Genomic DNA, 16085 nt, shown 5'->3' with positions numbered 1-16085 from the left:
AAAGGATTTCTTTCTCCCCACTGTCACCAACTGACTCACAGGTCATTGTCTGATCTTTGGTGTTCTTTGTATAACACTACCAGGTCTTGACTTTTTGATATAAAGTTCCTTGACATGACTGTGTCATGATCTTCCAGGTGTTTTTCTTTCTGTTTAGGTTATGTGTTCGTGAGCCCACCCTCTAGGTCAGGGTTGGGGAACTGCAGCCCTCAAGGGCCGGTGTCCTGCAGGTTTTAGATATGACCCTGGGTCAACAATCTAATGTCCTTCTATTGCAGTCCTCTGGAGAACTTCAAGACATGCTGAGGATGTAATTTAGCCATATAAATCAGCTGTGTTGCATCAAGGACACATCTAAAACCTGCAGGACACCAGCCCTCGTGGCCTAGAGTTCCCCCACCCCTGCTCTAGGTCCAGGGAAAATGGCGGTATGTGATTACAGCTCAATCTGCTGTTCACCAAATATCAGTTGCAGCTTCTATGAAGTCTCTCCCCCCCCCCCTCCTTTCTTGTACTAATTTCATCCTCAGAGTCACTCTTGTTGTCCTAGGTAGCAGTTGGTGAACTAGCGAGAACACTGACGAATTCACCTGGATGAAGATTTGTGGCCAGTCTGTGCCTTCAGACTTTTGAACTGAAGTGCTGCACATGACAGGTGCATTTGTGGTAATAGGGGGCTTGGAGCAGAAATCAAAGGTGACAAAGTGCCATTTTGACATGCTTCTGGGGCAGATATGAACAAGGGTCACTCAGGGGAGAGCAAACATGTCATTTCCATTTGAGAATCTCCTAAGAAAAATCCAAATCAGAAGGATGAGGAGAAATAAGTCTCGTTGAAGAATACAAATAAAACATTCATATTTTTCTGATAGGTGATACAGGTTAAAAGAAGGTCACTGTTTTCTTTAAGCCGTCTTTAAGAAAAGGCATGGCAGGCAAGAAAAAGGAAAATTACAGGTTTTGCAAGGAGAAAAATGAAAGGTATGGTTATTCAGCACGGTGCGTTTTAGAGGAGAAAGGCTTTATTCTGACTTTTGTACTGAGAAATGCTGTAAGCAGCACGAGCCCTTCATCTCGGTTTTCTGTGTTAAAAACATTCCAGCATATACGCGAAATGAAAAAGGTTAAAAGGTTCAAGGGAGATACGAAAAGCACGCAGCAGCTTTTGGTCTTTCTACTGTGCATATAAAAGTTTCTATTTGAGAAACAAAAGATGGTTTAAAGCAGGGATGTAAAACTTATTTTAGTGTGTGGGCCACATACAGCCTAATTTAATCACACCATTTACACCAGAGCAGTAAAAACACTGCAAAATAACACAAAATGAACACAACTTACCCACCACCTTGATTTAGAGGGATAAAAATGTGAGTAATATTTAGAATTATAAAAGCCTGGGAATCTAAGTCATGCAGTCAGTGAGATTAAAAAGTCAAAAACTGAAGTTTAATTTTTCTGAAATTGTCACTCTTCAACATACAATAAGGGGGCCAGATCTGACCCCAGGCCGGCTCTAATCCCACTGGCTTTACGGCGACACACTGAAAATACACTGGCTACAGTAACGGCAGCAATCGAGACATATGTTTGGAATATACTCTATTGCTCTTCTACATGCTGCTGCCAGAGGTGGTTTTGGTGTTACTTGTAGGAGTTGTCAAAATCATTGTAATGATTACGGTGGATTTAGCTGGAAGGTGTCACAGTGGGTCTGCAGAGGTGTGTTTTTTCTGACTGTCTATATTAAGTGTCTATTTACAGAATACTAAATTAAACAGTGAGCATAGGATTAGTTCACGTGGGCCACAAAGACAAGCTCAGACAGTCTTAATGCCAGCAACAGCAGCCCACATCAGCTGAGGGTTCTGCTCATACTGTTGCATCTTATTACTAACTTTCACAGAAGCGATGCTATGTAGAGAGTACACGTATTTTTGGAGAAACTATCACACAATATCATGTCCTGTTTTACCCTATGAAAACATAAATACAACATTGTATGTAAATATATAATCATAAACAGCAAATGTGATTCACAATATTAGTTTAACATTAACAACAGAACTGTAATGGACCGAGTTGAAAAAGCAGGAGTCGTCACAGGAATTATTAGAAAAATAGTTTCAATTTATTTACCCAAAAATTACATTAACAAAAGTAAGAAATATTGAGATCATAAAAGAGGTCAAAGAAACTAAACTAAACTCAGGCAAAGAACTGTGAACTTAACGAACTGCCCAAACAACCATAACTGACCTAAACATGAAATGACACACAGGGGTATACATAATGGCTGATCAGCCCACTATGACACACGAGGGGTAACTAAACAAAACACAATCATAAACCACAAAAATGATGCAGTACAGTCTAGTTTGTTAATAAAATAAAGATCAACGAAGAAAATCAAAACTACTAAACCCTAAACTCAGTATTTAATTAAGTACAAATACTTTGCTTTTAATTAAAGAAAACACACATTCTCCCCTTCAGCAGGAAGTGGTGGTGCAGTCCAGTTATCCCTCTTTGTATTTAACAGCTTCAAACCCAGGCCACCACCTTTTGTCTGGCAGCTCCAGGGATCATGGCAGGTAAGAAGTAAAAGAAACAAAGATTAGTCAAGAAACCAAAGAAAGTAATGAACTGGTATGAATACATAAGTAAACTAAATGTATCCAAACCAGTCAAGAAACTTATTGGAAACTAAAGTTTGTTATTGTGTTCAAATGAAGAAATGAAAATACACAAGAGTTACCGACTTTAGAGTGTGGCCGTGGGTTTGGCCAGCACAAGAACACGACTTAAGAGTGCCTTGACAAAGACAAGATAACGCTGCTTTGAATGCACAGGCTAGTTTGCAATAAGCATTATCTCTCAAATACCCTCTGACCTCTGTTCTTTACATTACATAAGATGACTCCTGTCATGGAAGACTCTTGAAACAGTGAAATGGTAAAACAGTAAAGACCAAAAACCAACAGAAGTCTGGGTAAACGTGGTTCTCAAGGTCTCGCTTGAGCACAGTCACCACATATTCCTGTAAAAAGCTGGCACTTGACATGTATAGTTTCAGTTCCAAGATTCCCCAAAACAATATTTATTTTTTAATTTAAATGTAAGAGTTTTATACTCTTGTCTTTTATGTCACTTTAGGAAGGGTCATCAAATTACAGGCAAAAACCCCGACATCTATACAGTTAAACTGCCAAATGTTAACGCAGGTCGAGTTTGTATGTGAGGGTTAAGCTGCTGTCGCATGCCTACAGCTGCTGCACCTCTGCAAGCCGCTCTGCAACCCACCACCCCCGCAGCTCCTGCTTTTCATGTGCTGTCTGATATGAGCTGATGTCAGGTTGCTGTGATTGTTAGACTGCTTTGTGCTACGTTGAGCTCTTGCTGTCTCTTTCCTCCCCCGCCTTCAGTTTCCCTTGTATCTACATGAAAACACAGCAAGGTGAGCTTATGCTTTTCAGGCATGCAAGTGGAAAAGCTGTGCAGATGAAAATAGTGCTTCTTGTTCAAAAGGAGAAGATCTGAGTGAAGTGTATTTCTCAAGGTTCCACATATGAGAAAGTGTCACCATTATTATTTTTTCTTTATTATTTTGCCTTTACTTTTTTCATTTTTTTTTTTGGTTTTTTTTTCTTTTTAGGAATATATTTATTCTCTTTGAACAACATAGTTAGAAGACACACAACTTAATATAACTAACATCAAAAAGGATACATCTCTATATAGAGAGAAAATCATGTGGAAAGCAGAAAGGCAAAGAAAATTTTAAAAAATATCACTTCATGGTCAAATCCAATATGTGCTTTATATGTAGCAAAGAGCAAAAAGCATTTTGATGAAGACTGATAAAAACAGGAGTGTGTAATCCAGGGTTGTATACAAAGTATCACAGTTGTTTTGGTTTGGTTTTTTTACAGTTTTTTTTTTTTTTTTGGTGTTTTGTTTTGTTTGTTTGTTTGTCTGGAGCAGCGTGTCATCGTGGGCCACATACATTACGTTGATCTTGAACAGTGAAATTCCCCTTTCTGTCCATATAAAGAAGTTTATCTACATACCCTATTCCTGAGATATGTCGGCATTAGAAAAAGAAGTGCCATTTCCAAAATTTGTGCCCTCCTTCACTTGTTCCAAAGCTGTGCAGTAGGTCCAGGTTGGAGGCTTTGCTTGGCCAATTTTGGTCCCCGGGTCTTAGGTTTGGAGTGTTTTCACCACGGCAGTATTTCACAATAAAAGAGATAACTGTACCTTTTATATTACATTATTCTTTAAAATAACACATTTGATAATTAATGTACTAAAGTATTTAATTGGCTTTCTCTTTTCTCTGGGTTTCTGTGACCTGTGAACATCTGTTCACAGTAAACTTTAATGCACAAACGGTGTCCTCTGGGATTAGTATAATACGGCTGGGACTTCAGTGGCGAGTGTATCATATTGCCGATGCTATTTTTTTAACCGCCATATTATCTTTACTCACTGTTTCCTCGGCTCTAGCGAGGCCTTGGCGAGTTTGTGCTGCACTCAAGTCGAAGGTCAGAAGCTTTGCTGTTGGTGGCAGCTTGTAACAGTCGTCTGCTCTCAATCGTCAGATGGTAAGGTGGTTAGAAAAGCCCTCCAGCTGCTCCCACAGGGGTGGGACAAAGTGTCAGCTCACCACACAGAGGAGGGAGGAGAGGGCGAGAGGAGGGCTTTAAGTCGCTCCTTTTCTCTCTTTCACTCTCACCACATTTCCCATGGCTTCCATGTCGCTGTCACTCCCCCTTCCTGGATTATTTCTGTATAATTTGTTTGGAGCATATATTTTGGATTTAAATCATTTGTAATTTGCATCTGTTTGCACACAATACATACCGACACACACATGTACACACAAATGCACATTTGAATTGCCTGAAAATGTAAATTCCTTCAACCAAGTTTTAACAGTAAAAATTTGGCACAGCAACAATAATAAGCATCAAAATTAAACTCATTCTGAGACTGACTGGCATCTTATTATACACTGTATATAAAAGATGTAAATTGAATGGACTCTCAAGTCTCAGTGTTAGCATTCTGGTCACCACCATGTTGGGTTTTTGGAATCAGAAGTGACCATATTTCAATGAGAGGGCGGCGTGTTAAACCACTGGATTACTTTTGATTGTCAGTGGGCTGACAACAGGTGCTGACACAAAGACACAAGTGTTTTGCCCCACTGTGTCATTTTCCTGTTTCACACCATCAGTTCAGTACATGGACCAATGAGCACAGAGGAATTAACTATTGTAAAAAAAGGAAATACTACTCTTATTCCCTGTTTCTGTGAAGTAGGTATTTAAGATTTTGCACCTTTACTCATCCTGAAGCTAACTTTAACTTGTATAGATTTTTTTTTTAAATGCTGTGAATTAACACCCACAATTAACATAATGGCAAACCACCAATGATGCTTCAGTACTGATGCCAATCATTGAATGACTCCTATGAAAAAAGCACAAACATGCTTTAATTTCAAGCAAGACTTCAAAAGAATTTTGTTGCATGAAAATAAATATGAAGATTTTTATTGTAGTTGCATCTGCATTAGCATGGCATCATTATAAAATGATTAGGGTAAAACTGATAATACATTCAATTAAAATACTCCACTGAATGATAAATGATAAATTGACTTAACTACATGCACAAACTGCTTACAGTTGCAGTTTTTCTTGGAAGTCCGGGACTCGAGCTTCCAGGCTCTGTGTTGTTACTCGATTTGGAAGGTGGCTGGAGCGCGCTGGTGCTGCTCAGTTTGTACTGAGGTGTTACTTTGGGATGTAGTGTATAGCTCTCGCTCGAGGAGGTGTGTATGTATGTTCACGAGTGTGTCTGCATGTCAGTGCCAAGCCTGGTGATCCCTGAGCTTGGCAGTGTCTGGGCTGGAGGCTTGAGCTGGACAGACAGACAGACGGGGTGGGGGGTGTTGTTGTTGTTGTTGAAGCTGATCCCTGGGGTTTGAAAAGCTGGTTCCATCTAACCTCTAACCTCCCACCACTGCCTCTGGCTGTGGCACACAAAAACAGAGACACGGAGCCTACACCGGCATGAACAGATATGACAAAGGCATACAAATACGACACGGCACGCACATACGAGTTATTCGAGGCACACGTGCAGATAGTAGCAGAAAAAATAAGAAAAGGGACGATGAATGCCTTTCAGAGTTGCCCCAGGAAAAAAAAAATGAGATGGAAAGAATAATCTATAAGGAGACAGAATGAGTGGGCGAGCACGCACACGAGGCATCAAATGTTCCCCTAAATCCACGTTCAAAGGAAATTATGACTTTTCAAAGCAGTGTAATGTATATTGTCATCCTATGCATGCATCAACTTAAAGTTGTGCCTTTGGGGCCCATGCATTGGCGTGTATGTTGTTGTGGTTATACTGTGAAAGGAATAGTTATTGTGTTTATTTTCTCCCCTTGCCTACAGTGCAGGTTTCTCTCTCTTTCTTTTCTTTCCCCCGCCTGGTGTGTAACTACACGTGTGTGCGAGTTGACAGATTTCACTGGGGTTGTGAGGTCCACTTAGGAGTGTGCGCACTTACTGGTTCCTGCTGAATTCCTGGCTGGTACACCTCTTCTGTGTCAACTAATCATCTAAATGCGGTATTTAAGGACTTCATCCACCCACTCTCCGCCAGATTATATCAGTGGTTTAAGCTGTAGTGTGTCAGGCTCAATCAAGGTCCTTGGTCTGCAATGTGCCCCTTCTACTTACCTGTATCTTTTACCTCAGCCTGCCTCATCTTTGGAAACCCGTCCACCTGCTGTCTCTTGCATGCCTGGTTGTAGCTCTGCAGTAAAACTTTTTGCGTATTCTTATGACTAAGACTTCTATCATCTGTGTTTCTGAGTCTGCCAGAGTCAGTCTCTGTGCTCATTCTTCTACTCTTTCCCCTCTTTTTGTCCTGTTAGGCAGCTTTCCCTGTGACACCATTAGTTAAATGGCTTCTCTTGTTTTCTACACACATGCTTTTTTCCACCCAGCCTGCATGTGCTGCACACATAAGATAATAGAAAACGGTTGGTGCATGACAAGCTGGAATCATGCATCAGCAGTTAGACGTCATTCGCAAGGACAACAACAGCACAAAGACCAAAGCTCGAGGTGAACTTGGAATTTTCAAGCCACAGGCTTCAGTGGTGAATTTACCACTGAAGCCTGTGGCTTGTAGCTTCCCTAAAATTAAACTTCCGTTTGCTTTTAATTATCTTTTCACTTTGAGAAGTATTTGCTTAAGTAAAGTCAGCTAGAAGTCCTCTACTCAGTCATACAAAGAACAAAGGGAAGCACAAAGACCTTCAAACAATTTCCAGTTGTCAACCAGAGCTGCTGGACCAAATGCCAGAGGTGTGATCAGTGCAGAAAGGGAGAGAAGAGAACCGGGATCAGAGTTAAGACAAAGAAGCTTCAAGCTAAGGCTGTTCTTCTGGTTGGTGTCTGGGAAATCCGAAATCAAATCTTGGTGCTAAAACATCATCAAAGTGGATGGACTGTGCTTACCAGCTGTGTAAAGATGTTGCCCATGTTATTTGTCTGTAGAAACTTAAATGAATAGAAATCTGTGGAGACATTTAGAATGGTCAAAGTGAGAAGAAGCCCAGAAGGATCCAATCAACAGCTGAGCAGGAAGCATAAAAACTGTTGTTAAAGCGTGTTGTTGCACTGATACATGTACAGCAGAGGTTCACCACAGTTACAGCTGCGTGGCGGTAAGCACATTTGCTGTTCATTGTGAGCTGTAAGTGACCATACTTATCATGTTTCTTCCTTACCCTAGTCATGAGTGAGCATTGCTCTTGTCAGGTGCTCCAGCGGGATGAGCCATCATTTCCAAAAAGCCGCACCAAAATTGCTGCAGAGTGGCCCAACTTGCTTGTAGAAGCAGTGCCCCTTCTCCCCTCAGACTGCTAGTTGAGCTTTTCCTGCTTTTTAATTCTACTTTTGCAGGAAGACTCTTTTTGGCCACATTTCAAATGATCTTGACTTTAAACTGGGACAGTAATCGGGATGTGTGTTACAGTGCAGGGTGTAAATTGAGGAAGGTGTATGAATGCAGTACAAATGTTTCAAATCTGTGTGGAGTGTTAAGATCACAAAGTAAATATATTTTAGGAGCACTGACAGAAATAGATTTAAAGAATTTGCAGGACCCTCTGAAAGCCGGACTCAGTTTGCTCCTTGTCTACAAATTAGTCCTGAGCCATACTGCTAATTTTGGTATCTGTTAGAGTGAATTGTTAAATGTTTGTCATTTTTATTCTTACCATTTGTACTTTAACTGTGTGTTGAAAGGAATTCTTTTGTTCTCCCCTCCTCAGATTCTCGAGGTTCTGGGTGAGGGGCTATAGTGTTTTATTGCAGATACATCCTATCTGGAAGATCTGCTTCTTTTGATGTGGTAAAACTTCCTGCCCTTTGTATGGCTTCACTGTGTTATCTAGGGTAAACCATAGATTGGGTGTGGGGAGGTTACCCTCTTTATGACCTAGGATGTTGTTCCTGCTTTATGACCCTTTTGGTCAGCAACACACACACACACACACACACACACACACACACACACACACACACACACACACACACACACACACACACACACAGGCAGGGTATTCCTTGTTCACATGTGTACCGTTATATGTTAATGACCCTATGCATATTCAAGTAACCACAATAAAAGGAGTGCTATGGGGAACCTGGCTGAGAGACTGACGGAGGTCAAGTAGGTGGAACGACACTTGGCTCCAGGCAGGCCTCCCTCATGCATGAGTAACCCAAAGGACTTTGCCTACTTCGTGTCTTGCTTGCTGTGTAACCACATTACCTTTAACGTTCCAGCGAATAGGTTTAAGCTACAAACCTATCAGTATCGACCCAATACCAGGTAAATACAGGGCCAGTATTCCTGATACCGATACTTATACTTTTAACTTCTAAAGGGAGCTTATGCAGGAGAGAACAGTTAACACAACAAAACACACCTGAGATGTGAACGTGCCCGTCTCTAAAGCCCTTTGGTTCAGCTTTTCTTGTTTAAATGTGCTACAGGCTATCAATAAAATAGACATGGTAGTCAGCACAAAAAGGTTTAGATATTTTTCATACTGCATGTTTGAGGTTTTTTATTTCATTCCTAAAAACAATAATTACTTTAACATAAGTCAGTGTGCTACATACTGAACTGAAACTTGAAGGATAAAAACTGTCATGTAGGGTGAGGCAGGACTCAAACTGTGCAATCAAAAGCGCAATTTATTTTTACAACACAAAGTGGAACATATACATATATACAGTGATCTGGGGAAGGGGGCTCCAGGGATTCCAAGGGACAGGTTTCGAGCTGGAAGGCGGGAAAACACTTTTACAATCCTCTTCGTTCAGTCTGTGGCAAAAACACACTCCGTCCACTCAGTGACTCACTCTCACCCACGCTCATCCTAGAAGGGTGCAGGGGAAACAGGCAGGGGTCCAGGAAGGTCTGTACAAGGAGACGGAGAAACAGCCGTTAGGAAGAAGCCAGGTAACACAAGGGAATTCACAAGAAGAGCCAGGCTACACTGAGCACAACAATCCAGTGAGGAACAGTACGCCACTGAGGTCTTGAGCACAGGTGGAGAACAGAAGCCAAACACCGCTCTTGCGGGAGGAGGTGAAAACAGCAACCCCAGGAAAAACCGGAGGACCGTGACAGAAACAAAGCATCGACCAGCTTTGGTACCCACGCTAACGATATCTGTATCGATCGGCTAACCTCTACCATAAATGAACCATTAGAGATATTGGAAGACCAAACCACAGGTGAATTGAGCTTTTCCCAGTCAGCCAGCACTGTGACTAATATTTAAATAAACCTCCATTCAAATAAACCTGATATTTTTGTACATTAAATATGTCTGGTCTTCCCAATTTAGCATAAACAAATATAGCACGAGTCACCCAGTGAGTCAGACGCCCTGTCAGTAAATCTGCCACTCAGGCTGTCACCGATTCCCAGCGGCCATGTAATCAGAGAGCAGCGTCATAGTTTCCACACCGTAATTCCAGCTTTATTTCCTCCTGTACGCCTTTCACCGCGCCTCATTGTGTACGATGCACTTTATTAAAAAGCTTAATGCTGAAATAGGCTCATTTAAATATCTGAGAAAAGCTTTATACTTGCAGTTAGTGTGCAAATATGTTTTAACTGATGTCTCATAATTTAATTTCACGTTCCAACTACTGTCCCTGCGTTTTTTTTCTTTTTTAAGAGCTTTATTATATTTTGATTTTTCAGCTTTTAATTGATTTGCTTTATGCGATGGAAGCATCATTTCTCCCTTTTCTCAGCCCATTTCTCCGTCGTCTTTTAATGTGCAGTCCTGTGGGTGTATATTAGAACCAGAGTCCTTTAAAATCAATGCTGGAATGAAGACAAAATCCACGGCAAACTTTCAAACTGCAATCACTTCATGCTGCCTGCAAATGTACTGCAAAACAGAGTCTGAATCCAATAAAGAACTGAACAAGCAATACTTAGTGAGCCTGCGATAAACTGAGAGCTTGAAACCAGCGAGCAGTCATTTTTATTTTATTTCCAAAGCCTTTATCTCCTGTCCTCATCCCTCAAATATTCCAAATTATTAGCAAATATTCTCGAGCACACCCCTCCCTAATATAATTACATTAGAGTCCTGCTAATTTCTTTTCCCGTCGTCTTCTCGCTCCCTCTCTGTCTCGCTGCTTCACTCATTCTGATTATCTTCTCCCGCTCACTTTCTCCCTCTCTCACTTTCTGGCTCACAAATCTCGAAAATTGAGATCTGAAGGCTGGTGCAGTGGGAAGCCTTGATACAAGGCTACCACTCTCAGTCAAATGAAGACACTCCTTTGGCATCGAGAGGCGGGAGCACAACCTGCCCACACTTGTCTCTCTGAGAGATTTTGGTCTGGAGGGCCAGTGTTTCCTTTTTATTCTAGCAGTAACACGAGAGGTGTAATGTGGTGGGGGGGTATGTTTATGTATTTAAATCTATACGACAGAGCAGACTGTACGGTTGTGCACTTCTTGGAAAATGCTTTCAGCTAGAAAGGTAAAAGACAAATATGGACTGGACTTGCATTTACATTTTGATTCCTTTTGATTTTCCACAGTTAAGTCAGTTCTCCATGTAGCTCAGGATAATTTCATGGATTTCCATCCTGCATGCACTGCTGGGGTCCAACCCAACAGCTTCAGCTGCAGCCCACTGCACAAGCTTCTGCCTGCACATGTAAATGCACCTGGTGTGATGAGCACCAGCTTTCTATCCTGACATTTTAAATCCTGACATCTTATTTTTATTTCTTTTCTCACAAGTGAAAAACTTACTGAGAACAAATTACAGGAAATTACAAACGAGATGTTTGTTTGGCTGGAGGATGATCTGTGAGTTCACTGGAAAACATGACTGATGTTTTATAAACTCGATTGCTCAAAGTTTTGAATGATTTATTTGTGGGGGTGTAGGGCGAGGTCATATCAACAATCCAATAAAAATTGTCTATGACCCACCAAGGTCGTCAAGGGCAACTTAATGATTTATTAGTTAAAATTGACAAAAATTTTAAACTATGATTCTTATGTGTGGTGTTTACTGTCAACATATAGTAGGTACCATATAAAGATTTAAAATATCATGGCACGTTTGACCTCTGACCTCTCCTTCAAGGTCAATAGATGAGTGATTAATTATAGTGATATACCGACATTTATAAGATCCATGTTTTCTACTGCCATTGTCTGTACTGGCTACATTTAGCTTATGATACCAAGATATGGAAGCATATCATATTATAATTTGAAAACTAAAGGCAGTGTAGACTACAGTGTAGCCAGTTGTAATATTTCTAATGACCTGCAGGAGGCAGCGCCTCTGGTCATTAAAAATGACAGGATGTTTGATTCCAGAATCTGAGGCCACCTCCGTGTTCTCTATAATATGCCTTCAGTAACATGCCTTCTGTCATCTGCATGGGTTAAAGTCACTTCTTCCTTTGTGCTGTTTTTGTTTATATATTACAGCCTTGTATCATTGCTATAGTTAATTCCTGTTTCACTTTGATGATCACTGACTTCGTGTATTGTGGGGTGTTTCTCTTCCCGTGTTTCTCCACTTCTGTAAATGCCTAATTTTTTTTTCACCCGACTCTTGTCATTCGTGTTCTGGTGTACTGATAATTCAGCCTGTCTCCTTGTTGTGTGTTTTATCATCCAAATGTTCCCATTTCCTTTTCATACCTGGACCCTTTTTTGGTCAGTGGTTGTTTTTTGTTTTTTCTGTCTATTTTTGTACATCCAACAAGTAATTTTTTAAAAATACATTTAGACTTTTGTTTCTGCAGTCAGTTTAAATGCCCTTCATTTAGTTTGGCCAGACTCTGATAACAGTAAATACTGCAGAATCCAGCAATAGAGGGACATTTACACAATGAAACAAAGTGTGTTGCTAAACAAAAATGTCTGCCTCTATGGATTTCAGTGTAGATTGTGGTTAGCAGATCACTAAAAGGTGAAACACACATGACACATGGAGTGCATGTAAGCCTGAAAAGTGAACAGATCCTAAAATCCATTTTCAAATCTAGTGGGAGTGGGATGTACGGAGAGTAACACAGGCCTCACTTCTATCGATTCTTGTTAAGAGCCCGGTGGCTGAAGTGTCTGGAGCCAATTAATGGATTTTTGGTGAGGAGGCTGTTAAAATAGTCGAGGTGTGAGAGGAGATGAAGGCATGTAAAATGTGCTCAGTCTTTAAAGGAGAAAATAGAGGGTGTATTTTTTTTATATATATAACATACAACTGTAACTGCACAAGTCTGACTGTTAAACCAAACAGCAACCTTCTTTCCTGCAGACGTGATGTGTGCCAAACGGGAAGCGGCAGATCACAGAACTTGTTTTTCCATGTGTTGAAGACCAGTTTTTACTGTCACAATCTCAGCATGCTACAGTCACTGGGTGTTTATCTGTGTGTAAACAGTGTAATAATGAAGCCAATTTAATGTCTGTGGATCTTTAATAAAGACATCAGCATGGGAAGCAAGTAGAGATAAGATGACAGTGGTCTCAAACGTGATCCCTGGGGGATGCCACCACTGACAATAGTAACTGAGAGCAAGTAGATACTGATCTAGTTTGTGGGACAAATACAACCAATATTTAACAGATATGAAGAGAACAATTTTAAAGCTGTAATGGGCATTCCCACCCACAGGCTCAATCTCCAATAGAAAACTGTGGTCAGTCAAACATATTCCTAAAACCCGAATAAACAATGATGGAACGCATCCCAACATCAACACTCATCAAAATGCTATTAGTCATTCTGAGAATGATTGTTTTTCTCTTAAGCAGCCTGGAGATGGATCTCCTATGTTGGGAGGTCAAATTCAGCTCAGATTCTTCTTTTACTAGTTCACGAAAGCAATTTTGAGGTTTTGTCTGGAACGAACACCAGGTTTATCACATCACCTGGGCAGAACTTTTAGATCTTATATATGACTGTAACCAAGAATGTTAACGGGATTGTAATGAATCACCACCGTCAGTTTGTTTGGTTACCGGATAATCAACAATATCTATATGGCAGTTCAATTTTAGGCCAAAGTGCTAGACTAATGGACTAAATCATTTCACACTCCTGAGGAGCACAGTTGCATGGCTAAATGCACAACCTCTCATAAATGAAGCTGCAATAATCAGAAGCGATGGCGATAACATAAACCAATTGTACAGATTGTCCGAGCTGCTCGTGCAATTTAATGTTGTGCATAATTGGTGCTTCAAATATAAGAATTTTGCTGCCTTCTTACTTGAAACCACCCGTTAAGCTGAAACGATTTTAAATCTCAAATAACTCCATTGTGTAAAGGTTACATTTATTGTCTTTTCCATTTAGAGAAGGTACGTTTTTTTGTTCCTGTGACATGGTGCGAAGACGCAGAGAAAACCACTACAATACTACTTACTCATTAACTTCAGTTCATTTAAGTGTGGCGTCTTTTGTTAAAAGGAATTAAAGTGGGCGGCTTCAGTCTGTCGAGGGTGTCGCATTTATTAAAAGGAAATTAGTAATGTTCTGCTTCTTTTATTTGTATCCAGACGGCTTTGTGCATTTACATTTTTGAGACCAAACACTGAACACATTGTATGATTTGTTATAGTACAAGCCATTACATTATGTTTCTTTTTTTTATTCATATTTGTCTGGATTGTTTTAAGCACTTTTTTAATGATTATTCTTTAAATCTAATCTAGAAAATGTGACGTTCACAGATGTCATTGGGATGAGGTGGGCATGGAAAGTTGGGCATACAGAAGACACTGAGGATCCTTGTCTCCATCCTGCGTGGTGCCCTTCTTTACTGTAAGTGTCTAAGGCGATGTTAGTATTAGTTTGGTTTGCAGTTATGTTCAATACAAGCAGTTGGTTATTATTTCTTTTTGGGCTATTAGTAATTACGGGTCTATATCACAAATGACTATGCCAGTAAACTCACAAACAAACCAAAATGACTGAACTAACTATGTTAATATTAAACATTAGCTCCAAGAAAGTTCCTAGAAAACTTAAGTAGTGGTGTACTTTAAAAATTTGTATCAATTTGATACCAAGTACATACAAAGCCAGTGTCACCAATACCAGTGAAAAGATTGGTATGGATGTGTCAATAGTTGGATTGATACGTTCAAGACACAATGCCACGACTGTCATTACGCTGGTATCAGTAAAGGCTCTGTTTCTTGGTATTTCATCAGTTCATCGAGGTGTCTTGACCCAAAGCTGGTACAAAAGAGAATCACCAAAGCCAGCAGTCTTCAATCCACCTGACAGTTATTTGGACAATTCAGTCTGGACTAAACTCTATAATATTCCCGATACACCCTTGTTTGCAGATTAGTTGTAAATCCACAGACAGGATTAGCCCACCTGCCCTTTAGAGATCTCAACACTACTCCTCTGATGTTAACCATCGCTCCACATTTAATAAATAATAATGAAGTAGAGGTTCAAGAACTATGCCCTTATGTATTTTCGTTTGCTCTGTAGTTTTTACTTGCATGCTTGTTCATATAAGATTCTGCCCTCGAGTACAGTTCTGCACTGGTGAGTGCAGACTTGTAGCATTGGTAATGTTTCAGTTCACATTAATTGTGACTTGATTTCCAGTGTTTGTGTAGCAGTGAACAGTGTAAAGGTTTAGCTTGCAACAGGCCTTTTTGACCCCGACTCCTGCAGTGATTAATGGTTTCTGGGTTAGCCTTCAGTTTCTGGGTTGTTGCAGAAAGGTTCATTAAACAGTGTTCCTATAGCTGAGTGGTGTAAAGAGCACAAGAATGCAATGAAAGGGGATATCTGTCTTCAAGGATTTAATGTTGAATTATGTACTCCTACCTTTTTCCAAAAAATTGAAACTAAACTTTTTCATTTTTTTAAACTAAGGCGAATTAGTGTATTTCATATTTAGAAACACTGGTGCACTGTCCTGTATGTATTTCACTTGAAATATCCAAGTTGTATAACTCCCCATCCTTATTTTTCTCTTTTGAGGCAATGTAAAGTGAAGAGTTACATTTTGCAGTGTAAAAAGGGGTTTTTTTTGTCTATTATTTTTCATCATATGTCAGACATCTCCCCTGGGAGAAAATCTTAAGTCTCCATGTTTTGAAGTGCTGTATTTCAATAAATCTCACGGCAGGAGTCCACCAAATATAATGGATGGAAGTGATTTTTCTTTTTTTATCATCTCTGTCCTTTTCAAAGTCCCGCTGTTTTGTAGGAGATCGTGATGCCTTTCAGGGTACAGATTTATCAAGCAGAATAGCAAGGACTCGTGTCAGTCAGGGCTAAACTTGTGTGTGTGTGTGTGTGTGTGTGTGTGTGTGTGTGTGTGTGTGTGTGTCTGCACACCTAACAAACAGCATGTTGGAGGTCTCATGGCCCTCCACAGAGCTCTTTGTCTTGTCATCCCAGCACAGCCAGGCAGGCTTTTTTTTTTTTTGCCCTGCTCAGCTTCATAATTCAG

At 40.3% G+C, this 16085-nt stretch overlaps 1 long non-coding RNA gene across 1 annotated transcript; it reads left to right on the top strand.

The window, feature by feature from the left end:
- Window positions 1-1722: 1722 nt before the first annotated feature.
- On the top strand, window positions 1723-15758 carry LOC106098880 (uncharacterized). Its single transcript, XR_001225202.3, has 3 exons — window positions 1723-2591; window positions 14335-14425; window positions 14818-15758. It is a non-coding gene; the product is annotated as an uncharacterized LOC106098880 (long non-coding RNA).
- Window positions 15759-16085: the final 327 nt, after the last annotated feature.

Source organism: Oreochromis niloticus, linkage group LG10 (assembly GCF_001858045.2).
Source record: "Oreochromis niloticus isolate F11D_XX linkage group LG10, O_niloticus_UMD_NMBU, whole genome shotgun sequence".
NCBI classification, from domain to species: domain Eukaryota; kingdom Metazoa; phylum Chordata; class Actinopteri; order Cichliformes; family Cichlidae; genus Oreochromis; species Oreochromis niloticus.
This window is presented reverse-complemented; position numbering and strand designations above follow the sequence as displayed.